The following is a 22307-nucleotide window of genomic DNA, read 5'->3' as shown; positions in this document are numbered from 1 at the left end:
TAAAAAGAGTAAGACCTTTATTCTAATGTATTTATGTAGTTCAATTTTGTACTGACATACGTTTTAGCTAGAGGCCTCGTTTTTCATGTTAGTCAAGAAAAACTTTCAGCAGTCGCCTTCCAATGCACCTCCACCCTCACGCTCACCCCTACCGACGAGAATTTTTAATATGCTGTTTATAGCACTCCCTCGTACCACTGTACAAAAATTTGTGACTACATGAATTATTTCCCACAGTCGACTTCTTTGGTCTTCATTTTGTGCCCTATTATTAAACCACCGGCTTGTTCGTGCACCCACAAATTGTAGATTTGCTATTTGTGTAAATATGACCTCATAGTGTTGTGAATTTTAACTGCATAGAGTTAAAAATTAAATCGTGTTGTTTGTCTGGCCTTTTTATTAAGCAACTACTGTGCCTGTAGGGATTGATATCGAATTTTAAATGTAATTTAAAGCGCTTCTAATACATTGTTTATTTCTCAGTTCTTTTCGGGAGGGGAGGGTGGGGGTGAGACTGAAAAGAAAACGATATATTAGAACTGTTGCAAAATATGAGTACAGCTTCTGTCCCCTCGCCACGAAAATATGGGCTATAGCGTAATGAAATTTTTTGAAAGCTTTTAAAAATCTTCTTTCCTCCAATGCCATTACGAGAAACCTTAAATCAATAATGTTGGGGAAATAGTCGACTAAGCTGAGGCATAATATTACAGCCGAGGAAAACCAAAACAAGATAGAACATGGAAAACAATGCGTTTAGTCTCAAATTTTTGGACAGTGGTAGGACAGTGCAATGAATAGCATACTAGAAATCCTTACCAGTGCGTTTGAAAGTAATTTTTCTAAGTTTTTCTTGAATAACTCGAAAACCATGGCCTGTAGAGAAAATGTATCCCAGTACAAAATTAAATTACATTACCACCATTCTGCGTGCAGAGAGTGAGAGTTGTTTGGAACTTTTAAAGTCAGTACCGCCATTAGACTGTTGTTTATTTACAGTGTTACATGTACGCCTACACAATCATGATTTCGGCTTCAAAGTGCCGAAATCATGATTGCGTAAGCGTAAACATAACACTGTAAATAAACAAGTACAATGGCAGTACTGACTTTAAAGAAATATATTATGACTGTAGTGCACATTATGAGAAAGTTATTAGAAATTTGGAAGTTTCATGCACCGACCATGCGCTTTAGCTGTAACTGTTTTGAATTATTTGCCAAAAATTTCTTACAGAAACTCATCAAAGGGTTATCACTTTTTTGGTTTACCGGATTTAGGTCTGACATTTTGATTCGCTTATGGGCGGGAAATTCGAAAATCATGAAACCAATGTATTTTGGTTTTTGTGTATTCAGACATTAAGGATTTGTATGCTTAACATTAAATATAGCTAATTTGTAAAGATAACAACATTTGAAGTTTTTTGTTATAGATTCGAGTTCCTGGCCTTAAAGAATCAGTGTATTGCGGTAAGATTACATCTACTCCTCTACACAACGTATTTCCCTACGTATTCATTATATTACAAACGATAGCTACCACGTCGAAGGGGTCCACGAAATAGTGGGTCGTCTATAAAAATGGCTGTGTGTTGTGTGTGTGTGTGTGTGTGTGTGTGTGTGTGTGTTTGTGTGTCTGTCTGAGTGAGAGAGAGAGAGAGAGAGAGAGAGAGAGAGAGAGAAAGTGAGTGTATCTCTATGAGTGTGTGTCATTTCTGAGTTTCATCTCTGGAAGATATGGAACAATTTGAACCACTCTTGCTACGCACATCACTTAGTACCATCAGACAGTTACCGCAACGGTAAGGTGTATGTAGCACAACTATTCCTGAGCGTCGAAGACGCCAAGACGTTATGTGTGAGCTTACTTCTGGAACGCTGGGAATAATTTCAGATGAGTTACCAATTGGAATGAAACATTGCGGGTGTTCCACACCTTAGCGCTTGTATGGTTCTCGGTTGAGATGGAAGTACGGAGACCGCAGCTTCATGTAAACGTAACTATGGGGCGCTTGGAGTATACAAGCGGCTTGCTGACTATCGTGCCGTACAGCAGAGATGTGACAAGGTGTGTGATCGTACAGTTTCTTTTCTAGAATGCCATGACTTGACTACTGAGATTTCACGATTGTTTCTTCTCCTTCGTTATACGGCAAATGAGCTGCTTTCTTTATTGCAGCCTTGTCATTGTAAGGAAGTATCTTGTTGCATCCCAGTTCTTACTGGAGATATTGCTTTCCACTATCTCATCGCGTCGTGTAAGTGCAGAATGAATAATACCTTAGACAGCAATAGCTCTTTCTGACACGTCATTTGATTGCTGATAGTCTCGTCGTTCGAGAATAAACTAAGTGATCAAAAGTATCCGGACACCCGGCTGAAAGTGAGTTACAAGTTCGTGGTGCCCTCCATCTTTAGTGCTGGAATTCAATATGGTATTCGCCCACCATTAACCTTGATTACAGCTTCCAGTCTCCCAAGCATACGTTCAATTAGGTGCTGGAAGGTTTCTTGGGTAATAACAGCCCATTCTTCACGGAGTCGGATATCGGTCGGAGAGGCCTATCATAAAGTCGGCATCCCAAAACATCCCAAACGTGTTCTATAGGATTCAGGTCACAACTCTGTGCAGGCCGTTCCATTACAGAGATGTTATTGTCGTGTAACCACTCGGCCACAGGCTGTGCATTTTGAACAGGTGCTCGATCGTGTTCAAAGATGCAATCGACATCCCCGAGATGCTCTTCAACAGTGGGAAGCAAGAAGGTGCTTGAAACAATGTATGCCTGTACTAGGATAGTGCTACGCAAAACAACAAGTGGTGCAAGCCCCTTCCATGAAAAACACGACCACACCGTAACACCACCGCCTTCGAATTTTGTTGTTGGCATTATACACTCCGGCAGATGACGTTCACCGGGCATTCGCCATATCCACACTCTGCCATCGGATCGCCACATTGTGTACTGTGATTCGTCACTCAACAAAACGTATCTCCACTGTTCAATCGTCCAATGTTTACGCTCCTTACATCAAGCGAAGCGTCGTTTGATATTTACCGGGGTGTCGTATGGCTTGCCGCGTGGGAGTAGCTGAGCGTTCTGAAGGCGCTGCAGTCATGGACTGTGCGGCTGGTCCCGGCGGAGGTTCGAGTCCTCCCTCGGGCATGGGTATGTCTTTGTCCTTAGGATAATTTAGGTTAAGTAGTGTGTCAGCTTAGGGACTGATGACCTTAGCAGTTAAGTCCCATAAGATTTCATACACATGTGAACATTTGTCGTATGGCTTATGAGCAGCCGCTCGGCAGTGAAAACACCTCCCGCCAAACTGTCATAGTAGTTTCAGTGGATACTGATGCAGTTTTGTATTCCTATGTGATGGTTTGGATATATGTCTGCCTATTACACATTCCGACCCTTTTCAGCTGTCGGCGGTCTCTGTAAGTCAACAGACGAGGTCAGTAGGTACCCTTTTGTGCTGTACATGTCCCTTCACGTTTACACTTCACTATCACATCGGAAACAGTGGACCTAGGGATGTTTAGGAGAGTGGAAATCTCCCGTATGACACAAGCGACACCCAATCACTTGATCACGTTTGAAATCCGTGAGTTCCGCGGAGCGCCCCATTCTGCTCTCTAACGATGTCTAATGGCTACTGAGGTCGCTGATATGGAGTTCCTGGCAGTAGGCGGCAGCACAATGCACTTAATATGGAAAACGTATGTTTTTGGGTATGTCCGGGTACTTTCGATCACATAGTGTAGGTGTATGTCTGTTTCGACTTGCGAGCGCTTCCACCTGGTGTGCATACGAGACGACATGTGAAGCACACTTCGATACACTTGGATTAATGTTTTAACGTTTAACTAAATTGTGTTTGTTCTTAATCCATGGGAAGATATGACTGCTTTTCCTATGTAGTGAATAACTGGGCCACATAAGTAACCTGCAACGGCAGGTAATCAGCTAATCAATAATATTTCGGCGCAGACATCCCGCTCACTACTACTGAACACGTCTAATAAAGTTAGGACCTACATTTCCCAGCACGTCTTCCTCCACGCAAGACTCGAGCCAGTATAATACTGTAGAAATATTGACGGGTATCACACATAGCGTTTCCAATTTATGATCCTCCGATCACAGCATTCGAAATTATACCGTGGGATTTGTCGCATTTGCCGTGAATGTGAAAGGTCCAAGCACCCTTGGACCTCAACCACCCAGTTTAAATCTCTCTTGAGAGAGTTCCGTTCCAACTCGTAAAATTTATGTCCTTCCCTCTCGCATAAACCAAAGTTATCGCCGGCTCGTCCCTCTGTTTGAATTTCCGACGACTTCTGTTTTATAGCGAGACACAGTGACATTTTATTTTTTTTGAATAGTTTTATTGCGTTTTAGTTGCGGAATAAAACCTGCCGACTGGTGCAAGAGCACTTCCGCACGCTGCGCGGTGCTCTCTCTGGCTGCACAAAATGCACAAGTATGCATACGTGTGTGTTTCTCTGAAAATTTCTGCATCACTGTGTATAATTAAGAGGATCGTGAGTTTTTTTCTAGCGTGTCTCATAAAGCATTGTTGAGTAACTGAGGATACTGTACGTAATAGCCGGCCGCGGTGGTCTAGCGGTTAAGGCGCTCAGTCCGGAACCGCGTGACTGCTACGGTCGCAGGTTCGAATCCTGCCTCGGGAATGGATGTGTGTGAGGTCCTTAGGTTAGTTAGGTTTAAGGAGTTCTAAGTTCTAGGGGACTGATGACCACAGCAGTTAAGTCCCATAGTGCTCAGAGCCATTTGAACCATTTTTGTACATAATAACGTGGAACGTTTTCTGTTTCAGGCTGCTACACGAGCCGTCTTCGCTGCAGCACTGGTAAGTTAATATTTATAGTTAGACATTTGCCAGATTTCATAAATGAGTTTAGCTCTTGAATATGCGTCATAAAGACACACCTGCGTAAAAGATTTGTGGTTTCTGACAATGACGTGGAACTGAAAAACTGAAAAAATAAGCTTCTGCAGGGTATTGCTTTAGGATCATAGTATACTTATCGGAAATAATCAAGTAGCCATATTACTTCGGAGAAGTTAAGTGTTTTTTAATGTGTAACACCCCATGTCTACCGTATTATGGCTACTTTATACGATTCAAGGAAAGTTCAACTATTGGCAGCAATGACCCACTCATATGAGATGAGAATTAACCAACCAAGGTTCTCTTTGCATTCAAGATATGACGGCACGTGATTCTAAAAGGAAGGCATTTGTCGTTCTTCACAAATACGTTTAATGTTAAAAAAATTTTTACTTACGTCTATTAATACCTCTCATGTCAACCCCCTGCAGGTATCTTGGCGTTCATAATATGGCAGAGTAGGATTCCAGATCTAGGTGTCACGTACTAATGAAAACGGTTCTAAAACCACACGAAGCCATAGCTCATATTGTCAGAATTACCACTACGCGTAAGACACGAAAATGCAGAAAATATAATTTAGTTTCACTTGCCACCGAACGAGTGGTGCATCTACATACACCGCAGTGTGTGAGTCTAAACAACGATGTAATGTTCATTAACATTGGAATGTATAGCCCTCAAGGTTCGCTGTTCGCAGCTATTAATATTTCTAATTCATTGATTTCAACATAACAGAACAAAAGTCCGAGAAATGATTAAGATTACAATAGAGTAGACTGCTATACGATGGTGTGAGCGAGGAATAGAGGTAACGTTCAGGTAGCCACCTCCGTGAAATGATATTTTGATAGACATATCCGTTCCCTATCTTGCTCTGTTTCACTTCTATCCTATGGCGATGGTCCGCCAGTGGTATCCAGAGGAATCATATCCAACGGTAACATTTCTTCAGGGTAAGCACGGGGAAACTCTCCGTTTATCAGCCTCCTCTGCTGGGATCTTCTTCAGGATCTCGTGCTGTTCAAGGTTAGCTGAACGCTGTCAAAGACTAGTGCTGCCTTCACTGATAAATGGGGCGTTCCCCCGCGCTTATTCTTAAGAAGTTGGACCGTTGGATATGATTCCTCTGGATACCACTGGTGGACCATCGCCATTGGATAGAAGTGAAACAGAGCAAGAAACAGAACGGAAATGTCTATCAAAATATTACTGTCGTGCCTCGGAGTTGGCTTCCTGAATGTTCCTTCTATTCTTCGAGCACACCGGGTGCGTATTTACTTCCTTGATGACTGAAATCCACCAAGCTGGAAGCCTATAGCCGTCTACTCTATTGAAATCTCAACCGTTTCTCGGATTTTTCATCTGTTACTCATCGGAGTCGCTGACATATGTTGTATATGGAAGCACGGCAACAGCTGGAGAGGTATATCTGTAGATGCGAACTGATTCAATGCGATAACACAGAACGGACGGTTTGTCTACCAGCTCTGAGACGACTGCATCTTAGTTCAACTACGCCATGGCGCGCATTACGACTATTAACTTGGAGATACGCTCTTTCCATTGATATGTGTCTTTCTTTGTATGTTTTGATGTTTTCGAGCAGTCATCTTCTATAACTGTTGATGCACTTACGAATATTCTACTGGCGATAAAAATATAAGGACAAGCGTTTTGATAGCCGTTGGGCTGCGGACCAATGCACACCCAAAAGAAGGATCTTCTTACTGTCACTATCCTACTGCACAGGGTCGAAGGTAGGATATTGTACACTGTGGAGCGGCGGGTTAATAATAAGAAGTAACAAATATTGTTCGCCATCATCTACGAGCTCCTGAAAACTATTTTTGTGGTTAGCTATAAAGCGATGGAGAACATACTGACCACAATATCCAGTCTGGAAGTCCTCATTCTTCTCCTGTTCACTGATTTGTTTCTAATCCCTGTTTTCTCAGCGGGATAAGGTACTATAATAATAGAATAAAGTTTTGAGTTCTAACTGATTCAATTACATTTAAGAACATTTCACACCCACAACACAGTAATATTTCTGACAGTAGTAATAATAATAATATTATTATTGTGTCTGTATCATGAACAGCACTATAAGCAGTTCAAAGGGGATCTCTAACGTAAGTTCCCAATAAATGGCATTTCGCCCTCACTTCTGGTTACCTAAGTTACTTGCTCGCCACAAAATGATTAAAATGGCTCTGAGCACTGTGGGACTTAATATGTGAGGTCATCAGTCTCCTAGAACCTAGAACTACTTAAACCTAACTAACCTAAGGACGTCACACACATCCATGCCCGAGGCAGGATTCGAACCTGCCATCGTAGCAGCAGCGCGGTTCCGGACTGAAGCGGCTAGAACCGCTCAGCCACAACGGCCGGCATGCTCGCCACAAAAGTGGAAATTAATCTCACCACTTGCCACGTGCTTCTGTTAACATTACGGGTGACACACAAACAATTGCTTCAGCGAAATCTAAGTGATCCGGGACGGTGTACAGTCCTCGCGAATCTACTTCCTATTTGTACCGAAAACGTGCGTTTAGTTGCAGCCTGGCTGTGACGTCACCCGAGGCAATGCATAAGCCGGCGTTTGACACGGACTGGTTGATAGCTGGGTGCGAAGTGAAGTCTTTTCAGGATGTCTGAACGAACCAGCACGGTGTACAGTCCACACGAGTTCACTTTCTATTATGCGTTTAATAGCGGACAGCTTATGACGTTACCTGAGGCATCGCGTTTGACTGGCGCGGAACGTATGGGAGCTGGGTACGAAGTGAAGTGAAGTCACTGCTCCTCAGGCTGTATTTATATACGGGCACAGCCGACGGCCGAAGGGAACACCTGCCATCATCCGCTCTGTGCCCCGGTAGTAGCCCCTAAATGGCCGCTTTCTCGGACACATAGTATTTTATAACATTGTAGTGTATTAATTTAGAATCTTCGTAATTTTTGTGTGAATGGAGTTAAGTGGGCTTCAACCACCGAAAAAGTTTAGGTTGCCAACAAATAAATTTTGCCGTCTAGAACTTTCAGACCGGAACCGACAGTAGAACATGTCCACTGAACCACATCTTTAAGACACCTTGTATTGATTGTTATTTACATCAATGTCTTGGAACTTGTTATACCTTCATTATTTAATGTATTTAATCGCGTGCTGTAATCAGAAGTTTCTAGTATTAATATAACATGGTTCAAATGGCTCTGAGCACTATGCGACTTAACTTCTGAGGTCATCAGTCTCCTAGAACTTAGAACTAATTAAACCTAACTAACATAAGGACATCACACACAACCATGCCCGAGGCAGGATTCGAACCTGCAACCGTAGCGGTCGCTCGGCTCCAGACTGTAGCGCCTAGAACCGCACGGCCATTCCGGCCGGCAATATAACATTAACTTAATCTATTACAAACAGGGACGTTTTGGTTCCAAAGTTTGTTCGCAGTAAAAACTATTATAGGTAGCTTAATGGGGTCACATAGCTACTGTTTTTATATCAGACATAAGGTTTATACAATCTTTTGGCTTTCTAGCTTTATTATTTAGCGCCACTTTTTTTTAACGATGTATTTAGGGAAAGATCTTGATCTGATCGCTCTTAGATTTGACAATTTAAACATTAACGCTTAGAAGCACATGTTGACTAAGTTTGGAAAACTTCATTAATTTTTAATTTCATTATTAAATTTTGGCATAATACTAGTATACAACGCGTAGTCGCCATATAAGGACGTGGCACTAGTAGCAGTGAACTGGGGTACGTCCCGCCGCACTCGCTCGCCTCTGTCTCTCTTAAATGATAACAGCGCTTGTTTCGCCACAACACTTCCTCCAGTTTAGGCAAACGGAGCAAACCGGTTGATTCTTTCCGCATTAGAGGTGGTCTATGGTGCTCTTTAATGGGCTTAGGGAGGCACCATTTAGTTCGTTGGCGGTTCCTGAGAAAACTTGGAAAAACTGGTTTTCGCCGTCAATAGCGGATATCTAAATAACTAATAGCAGAAAACTGCCCAGGTTTACATCATACATAGAGTCGTGTTTCCACACTTTCCCATGTAATTACTTCGTTTCTGATGATTACGAGGATAACAGATCAATAGTCTAATCCTAAACTCTTTACCGGATTGGTAACAGAATAGTGTGTGATTTACGTAATTTAGCGACTAGCTCGAATCACGTTCTCGGAAGTAAAACGAGTTCTTCTGAGCCAAAATAATTAGACATTAGCTCACCCAGGTTCTTTCTAACTTTCAACGACTTTTTGAGTCCATACCATGTCAAGAACCAGCACTATTACAGGCAACAGGAGTCCCGACATGATGTTGACAGATATACCGTGACGTTTCCCACTTTAGCATATAATGTCTGTTCATGAAAGCATTGTCAATACCTGTTGAGGTACAGACCTTTCCGTTCATAATGAGTATTTCAAATTTCATTTCGCACTGTGACGGCAATCCGAATCGTCGGTAGAAAGGTTCAACGATTCTACAGTCAGCAACACGTGTCTTACCATATTGTAACACACTTACTAACACTCCTTCGTCGTATATTACTGCTCTGTTCTAAACATTCTGTGTGGTGTGTGTTTGTTCTATATAGTGTCTCCCTATCACTTACGCGCAACGACGTTCTGAGCGCGTTTTTTAGGGAATTTACTAGTTTGAACCTGGGACCTGTTGCTGGTAAGGAGACGCCAGACCACACATGACATGTAGAATTCAGAAGAGTTCAGTGAGACTAGCGATGATATAACCAAATACTTAATGATCTCAGCATCAGCTCCACTGCACTCCCTGTAAAAGAATCTTAATACTAACTAAATTTGGTGGAAGGGGTTCAAGGCTTTCCTATTTTTAGTTAGCTGGTAAAATAACGTCGAAAAAGCAGTTAAGTTTACCACTGGAAATTTTATTCTACTCACAAAACATAGTTTATAAATTGCACTATTGATAAAAGGAAGTGTTTTAATAGAGGATGGTAAAAACCAACTGCGTTCAACAAAAATGTGAACGAATATTCCCTGAGTAAGTTTCCAAGTTCTACAATGGATCGAACGATGACCTATGCCATATCACATCTATAATCTAGGTTTACATTAAGTTTCACAAGAGAGAAAACTATCAAAATGGTCTACAGTGACCCTCAATTATCTTTAATTACTTATCTAGCTTGTCGTAAATTACAGTGGCTGATGTGGCTTCTCAATAAATATATAACAGAGAAATCATCGCGTTTCAGATTTTTACTGCAAGTGGCAAATGTGAACACCATGAACTTTAATTTACGATCGACACTAGTATTACGCAAAAAGGGGGTGTAACAGATGAGACTTCTGCAGTTCTGAGTGAAGCTTTATGCGCTGTTATGCGGCATCGCGTGCGTTCATTACCTTGTCGTTGGTTAGGCAGCTTCAGGGGGGCAGCGGCCGTCTCGGAACTAACTTCTCCTAACTTCTCCTTACTACCATTTACCGAATTTGGTTTTAAAAAAGTAACTGGCTGTGTTTTCGTCTGACCAATCAGGGTCTCAATGTTAACCTTAAGCTCTGCCTACAAAAATTCTGTCTATCCAATGAGAAACGTCATACTTTTCGTGGTGGGGCATTGTTTTTAAAGTTTGCAACGTAACAGGGACGCGAAAAAGTCTCACGCTAAAACTTGCAGCTGGTGTGGTCCTTTTAGCGTTATCGTAAGAGCTATACTGTTCTTCTGGAGGGCTCTATCTTTTAACATGGGCTGGAGTGTGGTCCTTGACGTAACAGAGACGCGAGTGCGGGTGGTGTGGTCTTAGCGGTAGGCTGGCGACGTGGGTGTCCAGCCCGTCGCTTATCGTACGGCCTTCTAGCTTAACACAGTTCTGCTCTCGGCTTCTGTTCTCGTTTCTCCCCTTGGAACTGCGTCTGTCTCACGGTGGGAAGGTATGACATGCACTTGGGCATCCTTGTGTTTGTCTGTAGTATTCCATTTGCTCACTCGTTACTCGTATTACTTTGGTTAATTTAATGTCACGATTTATTCGGAGCTATGTGACATACTACTGGATTTGCTTATCATGTCAGGGTTTTAATGGAAGGTATTGGATTTGCCTGACACCTTACATGTGCTTTCGTGTCTACGATTTACAAAGCAATTTTTCACATCACAGTTAATACCACAAACAGTTTTAAAGACTTCATGTTTTCATAAAAAACACATTCATCCATTAGAGAAAAAAGAAGAAAATTGCAGTTAATTTTTAACATTATTACCAAACACAGCTATGATACACCATCAAAGATATGAGTTAGTCTAAGAAAGAAAAGGAAATGGGAGAGAGAAAAAGGTTTCCCTGTCACTGATGGATGTATCTTCACATGGTGCTCTAGTAAAATTGCGCATGATTTTCAGCCGTTTTCCTTTGTTCCATTTATGCAAATGCTGGGCTTGTCCCAATCTCCGCATCAGAAAATATAATACAAGAACAGTTGCAATAGATAATTTATAAAATAGTCAACACGATTCACAGTCACTCTATTACCTTACCACAGTTACTTAATCACTGTAGAGATATGAAAGGCTTCCCAAAATAAAGTTAAAGTACAATAAAATTGCCAAATTTTACCAAAAGACAGCGCCGATAATGCCTCACCCCCTTTCCTTAAAGAACTAAACGTTCACGTATAAAAGACCTTCAGACGCATGATTACATTACAAATAAGTTAATGCGTTTTGAGAAAACAAGCTAATTTTCTCACGTCTAAATGTTCAAGACGGCATATCTCCTGAATTATGTGCAAGGCATTGATATAATTTTACAGTCACATTATGTGGTGTGCATGAATACGGTCTACAAAATATGTTGCGGATAGAGCTACTACTATAGAAGTTATCAATTAATACGTCATTTCTGATGCTAAAGTTTTATTGTATCAAGACCGAAACGGTCTATTTCCTTTCCTTTTCTGTGCAGAGTGCTACCTGGTGCGTGGCGACAGAGGGGCGTGGGGGAAAGGTTGCGGGGAGGGAATCAGCAAGAAAACGCTTCCATATCGTTTGCAATTATGAGTAAAGCTTTTTGTAAGTCTCTAAGTGCCCTCTTTCTCAAACACTGGAATATAATCAGCATAATTTGCACGTGATAATCTACGTTGCCTCAAGGCATATAAATTACACAGTTTCTAAATTTAATACTGGACTTATTGTTATAATCCTTTAACTTAGGATTTTATCCCTTGAAGTATGGATCATGACAGCATTTTAAATTTCTATATTCGTTCAGTAATTATACAGGGTGTTACAAAAAGGTGCGACCAAACTTTCAGGAAACATTCCTCACACACAAAGAAAGAAAATGTGTTATGTGAACATGTGTCCGGAAACGCTTACTTTCCATGTTAGAGGTAATTTTATTACTTCTCTTCAAATCACGTTAATCATGGAACGGAAACACACAGCAACAGAACGTACCAGCGTGACTTCAAACACTTTGTTACAGGAAATGTTCAAAACGTCCTCCGTTAGCGAGGATACATACAACCACCCTCCGTCACGTGGAATTCCAGATGCGCTGATGCAGCCCTGGAGAATGGTGTATTGTATCACAGCCGTCCATAATACGAGCACGAAGAGTCCTTACATTTGGTACCGGGGTTGCGTAGACAAGAGCTTTCAAATGCCCCCATAAATGAAAGTCCAGAGGGTTGAGGTCAGGAGAGCATGGAGGCCATAGAATTGGTCCGCCTCTACCAATCCATCGGTCACCGAATCTGTTGTTGAGAAGACTGAAATGTGCAGAAGCTCCATCGTGCATGAACCACATGTTGTGTCGTACTTGTAAAGGCACATGTTCTAACAGCACAGGTAGAGTATCCCGTATGAAATCATGATAAAGTGCTCCATTGAGCGTAGGTGGAAGAACATGGGGCCCAATCAAGACATCATCAACAATGCCTGCCCAAACGTTCACAGAAAATCTGTGTTGATGACGTGACTGCAGAATTGCGTGCGGAGTCTCGTCAGCCCACACATGTTGATTGTGAAAATTTACAATTTTATCACGTTGGGATGAAGCCTCATCCGTAAAGAGAACATTTGCACTGAAATGAGGATTGACACATTGTTGGATGAACCATTCGCAGAAGTGTAACCGTGGAGGCCAATCAGCTGCTGATAGTGCCTGCACACGCTGTACATGGTACTGTAACAACTGGTTCTCCAGTAGCACTCTCCATACAGTGATGTGCTCAACGTAACCTTGTACAGCAGTAACTCCTCTGACGCTGACATTAGGGTTATCGTCAACTGCACGAAGAATTGCTTCGTCCATTGCAGGTGTCCTCGTCGTTATAGGTATTCCCCAGTCGCGAGTCATAGGCTGGGATGTTCGGTGCTCCCTAAGAGGCCGATTAAATTGCTTCGAACGTCTTCCTATCGGGACACCTTCGTTCTGAAAATCTGCCTCGATACAAACGTACCGCGCCACGGCTATTGCCCGTGCTAATCTATACATCAAATGGGCATCTGCCGACTCCGCATTTGTAAACATTGCACTGACTGCAAAACCACGTTCGTGATGAACACTAACCTGTTGATGCTACGTACTGATGTGCCTGATGCTACTACTGTAGAGCAATGAGTCGTATGTCAACACAAGCACCGAAGTCAACATTACCTTCCTTCAATTGGGCTAAGTGGCGGTGAATCGAGGAAGTACACTACATAGTGACGAAACTAAAATGAGCTCTAACATGGAAATTAAGCGTTTCCGGACTCATGTCCACATAACATCTTTTCTTTATTTGTGTGTGAGGAATGTTTCCTGAAAGTTTGGCCGTACCTTTTTGTAACACCCTGTATAAAGTACCGAAAGTGAAGCGTTCCTTGCCCCTGCCAGCCATTAGATAGGCAGTCTGCAACTAGACTGGCGACACCGTAAGCGTTTATTAAGAACAGGTGTATCAAAAAAGGACTTCACAACATTGAAAAGCCGTATTAATTTATTCATTTGCCTTGCCAATATGGTTTTTGTGTCACTTTATAGTGATATGCATCTGGATTTTTACCTTATACCCTAACCGGTGGCCGGCTGCTGTGGCTGAGCGGTTCTAGACCCTTCAGTCCGGAATCGTGCAGCTGCTACGGTTGCAGGTTCGTATCCTGCCCTGGGCATGGATGTGTGTGATGTCCTTAGGTTAGTTAGGTTTAAGTAGTTTTTAAGTCTAGGGGACTGATGACCTCAGATGTTAAGTCCCATAGTGCTTAGAGCCATTTGAACCATTTTGAACCTAAAGCGGTTCAATACAACTTCCATTGGTTATGCGGCACACATCCCACCTCAAGTCAATTTCTTGCCAAACTCGGTGCAGCAAATCACGCATGACTTGTTCAATGCCGAGGCAAGGGCTTGTACCACTGAGTTCTAGTAGAGAAGGAGGAGTAGTAAGGGCGGAACAAACATTGTATCTTTGATGAATCGCCAAATCCAGGGCCGGTAAACGTGTGTGTAGGTGGATAGGGGCGCAGGGGGGTCATGCACCTGGCGTACCTCTGCCCATCCACAAACGTGGAGAAGGGATATTTTGGAAATTCCGTACGTCAGAGGGGTTGTGTGCTGGTGCGCCATCTTGCCTAAACCGTACGCCGCGTTCCTGTTCGTCAATAGCGGTGTGGTGGTTTAAAAATTTTTGCAGCATATCCAAGTACACTATACCGTCAATAGTTTCCTCCTGGAAATAGAAATGTCAGTATACTTTGCTCTTGCATAATCCATAAAACACATTTAATTTTTGGCTATCACGTTCAAATTCCTAAACCGTACGCCGCGTTCCTGTTCGTCAATAGCGGTGTGGTGGTTTAAAAATTTTTGCAGCATATCCAAGTACACTATACCGTCAATAGTTTCCTCCTGGAAATAGAAATGTCAGTATACTTTGCTCTTGCATAATCCATAAAACACATTTAATTTTTGGCTATCACGTTCAAATTCCAGGGATTTTTGCAGGTTTCCATTGCCCCTAATCCTACTGTTGTATTTATTAACTTTACCACTTAAGTGAAAAGTCAACGCATCATTAAACGTAATCGTCCAAATGAAATCTTCATCTTCAACTAACCGACACATGAAAGTCCTTGCAAGCACTCTTATCAGTCTCTTTAGGTTCTTCCACCGTTGTAAACTTGCATAGTTAGAGATGCAACCGTTTTCTTAACACATGCCACAGAGTCATATGCGGGACGCCCAGCTCTCGAGAACCGTGCCAGGTCGATTTTTTAGCACTGCTCACAGAGCTTTGTCTCAATCTTTAAGACATCGTCAGACGCACAATGACGATCTGAGGATTTGTTACGCCTTACCCGAACGTCAATTTTCAATAAACCAATCACGCTATTCATAAATAGTAGGCCTACTGGGAGGATCTCTGCCGTGCTCTGTGCGAAAATTACGTTGTACAATTGTCGCAGATTTTGTCGCTTCAATCCATAACACACTACGGTAATGCTCAGGAAAGGTTAAGGCAGCCATCTTTGCTGGAAATGCCGATAGCACCATAGGTGGCGCGATTCTGTACTAGCGTGCCACGTGCACCAAAACTTAATCTGTTTTCCTTTAACGCCAAAACGAAGACTCGGTACGTCGTATGAACAAGTTTATACGAATTTTCAAGACTGTAAGGACATTTTTGATACAACGTGTATAGACACACCACTGAACAGTTTGACCTACCTTCACATTGATCAGTTTAGTGTTAAGTGACATTATAAAAGAGAAAAAGCGAAATACGCTCGAGAATTAAGCCGTTAGTATTTCACACTCACGAGGAAAGGTTTGCCCGCAGCAGCCTCAACTTGAATTTTATAAGGAACAGACTAGATGGCGTGAGCGAATTACGTAAACACGTGGAATACATTTCCATGTCGGCTCTGAGAATATAATGTGAGAACGTAATCTGGAACCCGCTTCCGATTTCCCGTTTTGCGTGTCGGTCCAGATTACGGCGCGATTAAGGTCATCTCGCGCACTAAACACGGTCGAGTAATGGAGTCTGCTGTTCGTCCATTACTTATGTCAATACTGGCGACCGAAGCTGCGTCTGCTGTCTGCGGAAACGAAGCTCTAGTCTGCGGTGCGAGAACAGGCGCGAGATATTGCGATTACCTGAAAATCTACATTTCAACCTTTCAACGTGTAAGAAAAATCCCATTCGAGACGCTATTAACTAAAAGAAAATTCAGGTGAGATAGTGAGTGCCGGTGAGTAACACAATACATTCTCTCTCATTTTCTTCTATGGTTTGTTGAAAGCAGCAATTCCTAATAGGAAAACCATATAGGATTCCTCCTTCTTCCATCTTCCTCCTGCTCGATTAAATTCCTCGTTGACGCAATGTATTGGTTGCATATCATAAAATCTTGAAATGCTCCCTACAGACACGAGACTGTATGGCGCCGAGTCCAAATATTAAAAAAATTAGGTTCATTTACAGCCAATGCGAGAAAGTCACAACGAATTTTGATATTGTGACGGCAAGCATTTTTAAAACTTGTTTTTATATTTAAATCTTATGTTCGAGTGCTGAACAAAATTTAACCAAATATCGGTACTGCTCATAGTACTTTAATTCTTTTCTCTACAGTGAATTAACGAACTCTATGACTACGACGAATCTTACGTAATTATTCACCACTCACGTTATCTGAGCTACTTTAAAACCTCTTAATGATGGTCACATTCAGTTAAGGACGGTTCAGATTTATATTTACAGTAAACATCAAGCCTCTTATTTTTTTACATATCATAAATCTAAATGTTCAAACTATCTTTCGTAGACGGATTTGAAAATACATGAATCCGGAAAAGTGTAATAAAATGTATGTGAAAGCAAAAACACTAACAAGTTGTGGGAAATGGATCCTCAACTGCATTACCGATGTGTACTAAATTAACAAAGAATGCAGTGAAATATCAGAAATATTCAGTAACAGTACGGTATGGCAAATGCACAGGGCCTACTCTTCAGTTTACCAATGGTCATAAAACACTTCCAGTTTATTAACAACAGTTTTGTTAGTCATCAGTCGTCTGACTGGTTTTGCGGCCCACCACGAATTTCTCTTCTGTGCCAGCCTCTTCTTCTCAGAGTAGCACTTGCAACCTACCTCTTCAATTATTTACTGGATGTATTCCAATCTCTGTCTTCCTCTACAGTTTTTACCCTCGGCAGTTCCCTCTAGTACAATGTAAGTTAGTCCCTGTTATCTTAACAGCTATCAGATGTCCCTTACTTTTGCCAACATTTTCCCTATATATACCTTCCCTCGTCGATTCTGCGAAGAACATCCTCATTTCTTACCTTGTCAGTTTAACTAGTTTTCTACAATCGTCTGTAGCATCACATCTCACATGCTTCGATTGTATTCTGCTCCGGTTTTCCCAGTGTCCATCTTTCACTGTTATACATCGCTGTGCTCAAAACGTCTATTCTCAGAAATTTCTGCCTCAAATTAAGACCTATGCTTGACACTCGTAGACTTCTAGTGGTCAGGAATGCCCGGTTTGCCTGTTCTACTCCGCTTTTTATGTCCATGCTCCATCAAGGGCTATTTTGCTGCAGGTAGCATAATTCCTTAACATCGTCTACTACGTGATCACCAATTCTGATGTCAAGTTTCTCGCTGTTTTCATTTCTGCTACTTCTCGTTATTTTAATCTTTCTTCTATTTAGTCTCAATCCATATTCCGTACTCATTAGACTGTTCATTCGATTCAACAGATGCTGTAATTCTTCTTCACTTTCACTGAGGATAGAAATCTCATCAGCGAGTCTTGTCATTGATATCCTTCCATTCTAAATTTTAATCCCACTCTTCAGCCCTTCTTTTATTTCCGCCACTGCTTCTTCGATGTTTAGCCTGAATAGTAGGGGCGAAAGACTACATCCATGTCTTACACACATTTTAATACGAGCACTTCGTTCTTGGTCTTCCTGTCTTGTGCTCCTTCGCGGTTCTTTTACATGTTGTATATTACCCGTCTTTCCCTGTAACTGACCCCTGACCCCTAATTTTCTCACAATTTCGAAAATCTTGCATCATGTTATACTGCAGAACGGTTTTTCCACATCTGCAGTTCCTCTGAACGTGTCTTGGTTTTTCTTTAGTCTTCCTTTCATTATCAAGCAGAACGTCAGAATTGCCTCTCTGGTGACTTTATCTTTCCTAAAGCCAAACTGATCTTTATTTAACAGATCTGGAGATTTATTTTCCGTTCTTCTGTGTACTAATCTTGTCAGCAACAGCATGGGCTGTTCAGCTGACTGTGCGAAGATTCACGCTTTTGTCGGCTCTGGATATCTGCGGAATTGCGTGTATGATGTTTCTCCGAAAAGTAAAGTAATATATCGTTAGATTCAAACATTCTATACACCAACGAGAATAGTCGTTTTGTTAGCACTTTCACAATGATTTTAGAAATTCTGAAGGAATGCCATCTACCCCTTCGCCTTATTGTATCTTACGTCGTCCGAGGCACTTTTAAATTCTAATACTGGACCTCTGTTCTTTTCCTTGACGAGGCCTGCTTTCTTTTTCTACCACATCAGACGAGTCCTCACGGAGGGGGAATGAACTCTTTGTACCTATACGGTCTCCCCTCTGCACTTAAAAATGAAAGTTCCATTGCATTCTATTACTTTCACCAAAAGTTGTTTGGACTTTTATGTATGCGGCGTCCATCTTCCGACACTCATTTCTTTTTCAATACTTCACATTTCCCATGCAGCCTTTACGTCTTAGCTTCCCTGCACTTCCTTTTTATTTCATTCTAATATCTGTTTCCAGAATCTGCGTCTAACCATTAGCACTCCGTCTTCAGGCCACGAGTGGCCTACCGGGACCATCCGACCGGCGTTTCAACCTCAGTGGAGGATGCGGATAGGAGGGGTGTGGGGTCAGCACACCGCTCTCCCGGTCGTTACGATGGTATTCTTGACCGAAGCCGCTACTAATCGGTCGAGTAGCTCATCAATTGGCATCACGAGGCTGAGTGCATCCTGAAAAATGGCAAACAGCGCGTGGTGACCTGGATGGTCACCCTTCTAATTCCCGACCACGCCCGACGGTGCTTAACTTCGATGATCTCACGGGAACTGCGTGTAACCATTACATAATGTAACTGAAATCTTCCCGTATCTGCCAGCGTTTTCCAAGTATACCTTCTCCCCTTGAGATTCTTCAACAGAATATTCTCTATTACTAGCTGAAATTTATTAAAGAACCCCGTTAGTATTTCTCCTCTCTCGTTCATACTACCAAGCCAGTATTCAGCTTCTTTATGATCTCCCTTCAGTTACAGATAATTCCATTTCCGTCACCATGTCCGTACCCGGAGGGCAACCACAGCACCCACTTAGACAACACATGGGAAGCTTGTAGTTTACGTTCTCAGCTGCTATGATGGTCGTGACATAGACACATGAGCATGTCGGCTTGTGACATGACATTCATGATATATGATGTTCTTCTTATCAACGGATTATTCTTTTTTATCAACTGAGGAGGTCTGAGCCACGCCAACAGTTACTCTGCAGCATTGTGTAACACCATATGACATAGCATTTATGTACCCCATAAGACGCAACTTAAAATTTGCCAAACCGGTTGTGTGGGCCTACAATTGCCTACAGCGGATTACTGGACATTTCATTCAGTTTTATATTTAATAATTTTAAAACCTGAGTTAAAAAACTGTGTACTGTAAGACTTGTCAATCAATCACGCTTATTTAATTTATCAATCTTTCTAGGTAGCTAATCGTTTCATATCCGCGAATCAATCACATCCTGGAGCACTTAAACAATATACATAATGGCTGGTTCTTCGGAAAATGGACAAGCCAACGTTAGTCACAAGTTCGTAACTGTTTCACAGAGTCGCTTAATGACGTAAATACGTGCATATGGCATATCCTATCAACCCTGAAGACTGGAATGAAAAGTTCCGTGGAATCAAAACACAGCACGTCATTCTTAATGGACAGAAATCTTCAGACGTTAAAATGACTGTGGACGTACTTCTTGGAAGTGTTGTAAGACCATGAGTGTTAAAAATATGAATAAATGACACAGGAATGACGTTGTGTGCTTCAGGAGGCTGTTCGTGAATGTTGCTGTTCTATACAGAGAAGTTGACCCGCTAGAAAAGTGAAACGACAAACAAGTAGACCTACAATGGATCGAGGCTTTGTGCAACGATTGGTAGTTGACCCTCAACATAAACATATGTGACATAACAGTGTATATGTGGTTGTTGATTGTATAGACGATTGCCGAACAATAACTGGAAACAGTCACACCTGTCAGCACGACTGCTGAGTGGTTTGAAGTCGATCGACTACGTAATACTAATTGTTGAAAAGGCAGGCGTCACATGGAGATTCACTGGAGAAACCGACTGGAAGTGTTGTCCTCCACGAGGTAGCCTTCAAAACATTCGATCGACCGACACTTGAATAGCATTTGACAGTCTAGGACCCTTTCCGGATAGGCGTGATAGAGAATATCCAAAGAAGAGCAGTGCGTCTCGTCATCGGTTCGTTCAGTAATGGCAAAAACTTGTCTGAGAGGCCACAAGACGGATCAAGTGCATCACGGTGTGGACTACTGTTAAAATGTCGAGGTTCAGCCAACATTTTTCTTCCTCTGATGAATATTTCGTGAAAAGCGCATAAAGGGAAGATTAGAGAGATTCTAGGTTACGCGGAGGTTTACCAAAAATCGTTCATCCCGCGTCCCATTTGCCGTTTTCGTAGGAAAGTGGAAAAAGTGACGTACAAAAACTACGCCACACAACATAAGGTGGCTCTCTGAGTATACTCGTAGACGTAGACATTGCGGCAGAAGTCACCAAGTATGTTGCGCTGTGCAAATTATTCCCTGCCTGCCTGCACGCATTTCTAGTCAATGAAACGCCGGTCAGTGCTACAAGGCCTTAGAACAGGGGAAGGCGAGGAAGGGTCTGACTGTTCCTTAAAACGTCAGTCTGTAGCCAAAATGTTCATTTACTCCCGAGATTTGTTATAAGCCACCTTGTAGTTTTTGTTACGTATCTACATCTCCTTCTACCCTTCCCTTAATGTTTTCATCAATGCCAGACTTCACTGAGACGGTTTTGGATATGACGCAACAAACTGTTCATTTTGTCTATCAAGTTTCTTTCCGTAACTTCAAACGTCACATAAACCTCAGATAATCCTTCTAGTAATCCTTATTTCTGTAATTACGTATAGTTTCAAACACACACACACACACGCACACGCTCACACTTGTGTGTGTGTGTGTGTGTGTATGTGTGTGTGTGTGTGTGTGTGTGTTTTCTCTCGGTCTCTCGTTCTCCACCACTTTCGTGAAACCTTTCTTCGAGAGAGCAAAATTTCCTCTTTTCTACTGCGACTTCTCTGCTTTTCATGCCAATCAGATATCATAGAAAAATGGTTCAAATGCCTCTGAGCGCTATGGAACTTAACATCTGTGGTCATCAGTCCCCTAGAACTTAGAACTACTTAAACCTAACTAACCTAAGGACATCACACACATCCATGCCCGAGGCAGGATTGGAACCTGCGACCGTAGCCGCCAGATATCATCTAAATCTTCATAAAAGTGAACAGGTAACGTCTATTTTCTTAAGCTTTCATAAGGCGTACACATTGTGGAATAGTAACGGAGATACGATTTTACAATATTGCTGGATCCTCCGTAATAACATGATGGCGAGAAATAAATTTATGTTATTTTATTCAGCAACGAGGAAAATAAAGAAAATAGTTTCTTTGCGCCTTTTTAAGTCAATACAAAATACACAAACTTCATGTGAAGTGAAGAGTTACAGAATTACAAGTACATAGTGAAGAAATAACTAAGAAAATTTCGTTTGCTCATAGCTAAACATGTTTCATGGCGTTGTCCCGATCATTTCAGAAAGAAAAATGAAATTACACTTTTAAAGTATGTGAAATGCCAATAATATCCCAGCTGTCTTTCTGTACTCTATCAAATTTAATTTAAGAACTCTTTGAAGCTAATTAAATCCATTGGCCTGTTGAGACGTAACATCTCACAGGTAATGTTGTTTATATGGACTGTTTATTAGAAAAAAATTAATGTTATAAACAGATAATATCCGCACTATTTCTGAAAAGGATATTCATAATGTTTGGTATCATTTCTTTTATAAATCTAGAGTGATTTCCCATACTGCTTTAATTTAGCGGATAGTTGTCTTGGATGCGATGCTAATTTTAATAACTGAAAGAGGTTACGATTTTCAGTATTGCTGCGATAAAAAAGTATGCCATCTGCAGAAGAGCTAACAGTTCGATCATGTAAT

At 41.7% G+C, this 22307-nt stretch overlaps 1 protein-coding gene across 2 annotated transcripts in view; it reads left to right on the top strand.

Moving 5' to 3' along the window:
* LOC126278936 (somatostatin receptor type 2-like) overlaps positions 1-22307 on the top strand; it is a 1529331-nt gene that overhangs the window by 236092 nt on the left and 1270932 nt on the right. For both annotated transcript variants that reach the window (XM_049979230.1, XM_049979217.1), the window contains exon 2: positions 4849-4881. The gene's annotated coding sequence lies outside the window, so the exon portion shown is untranslated. The remainder of the gene's footprint in view (positions 1-4848; positions 4882-22307) is intronic.

This window comes from Schistocerca gregaria, chromosome 1 (assembly GCF_023897955.1).
Source record: "Schistocerca gregaria isolate iqSchGreg1 chromosome 1, iqSchGreg1.2, whole genome shotgun sequence".
Classification (NCBI taxonomy): domain Eukaryota; kingdom Metazoa; phylum Arthropoda; class Insecta; order Orthoptera; family Acrididae; genus Schistocerca; species Schistocerca gregaria.
Note: the sequence above shows the minus strand (reverse complement) of the source record. Positions and strands in the feature narration are given on the sequence as shown.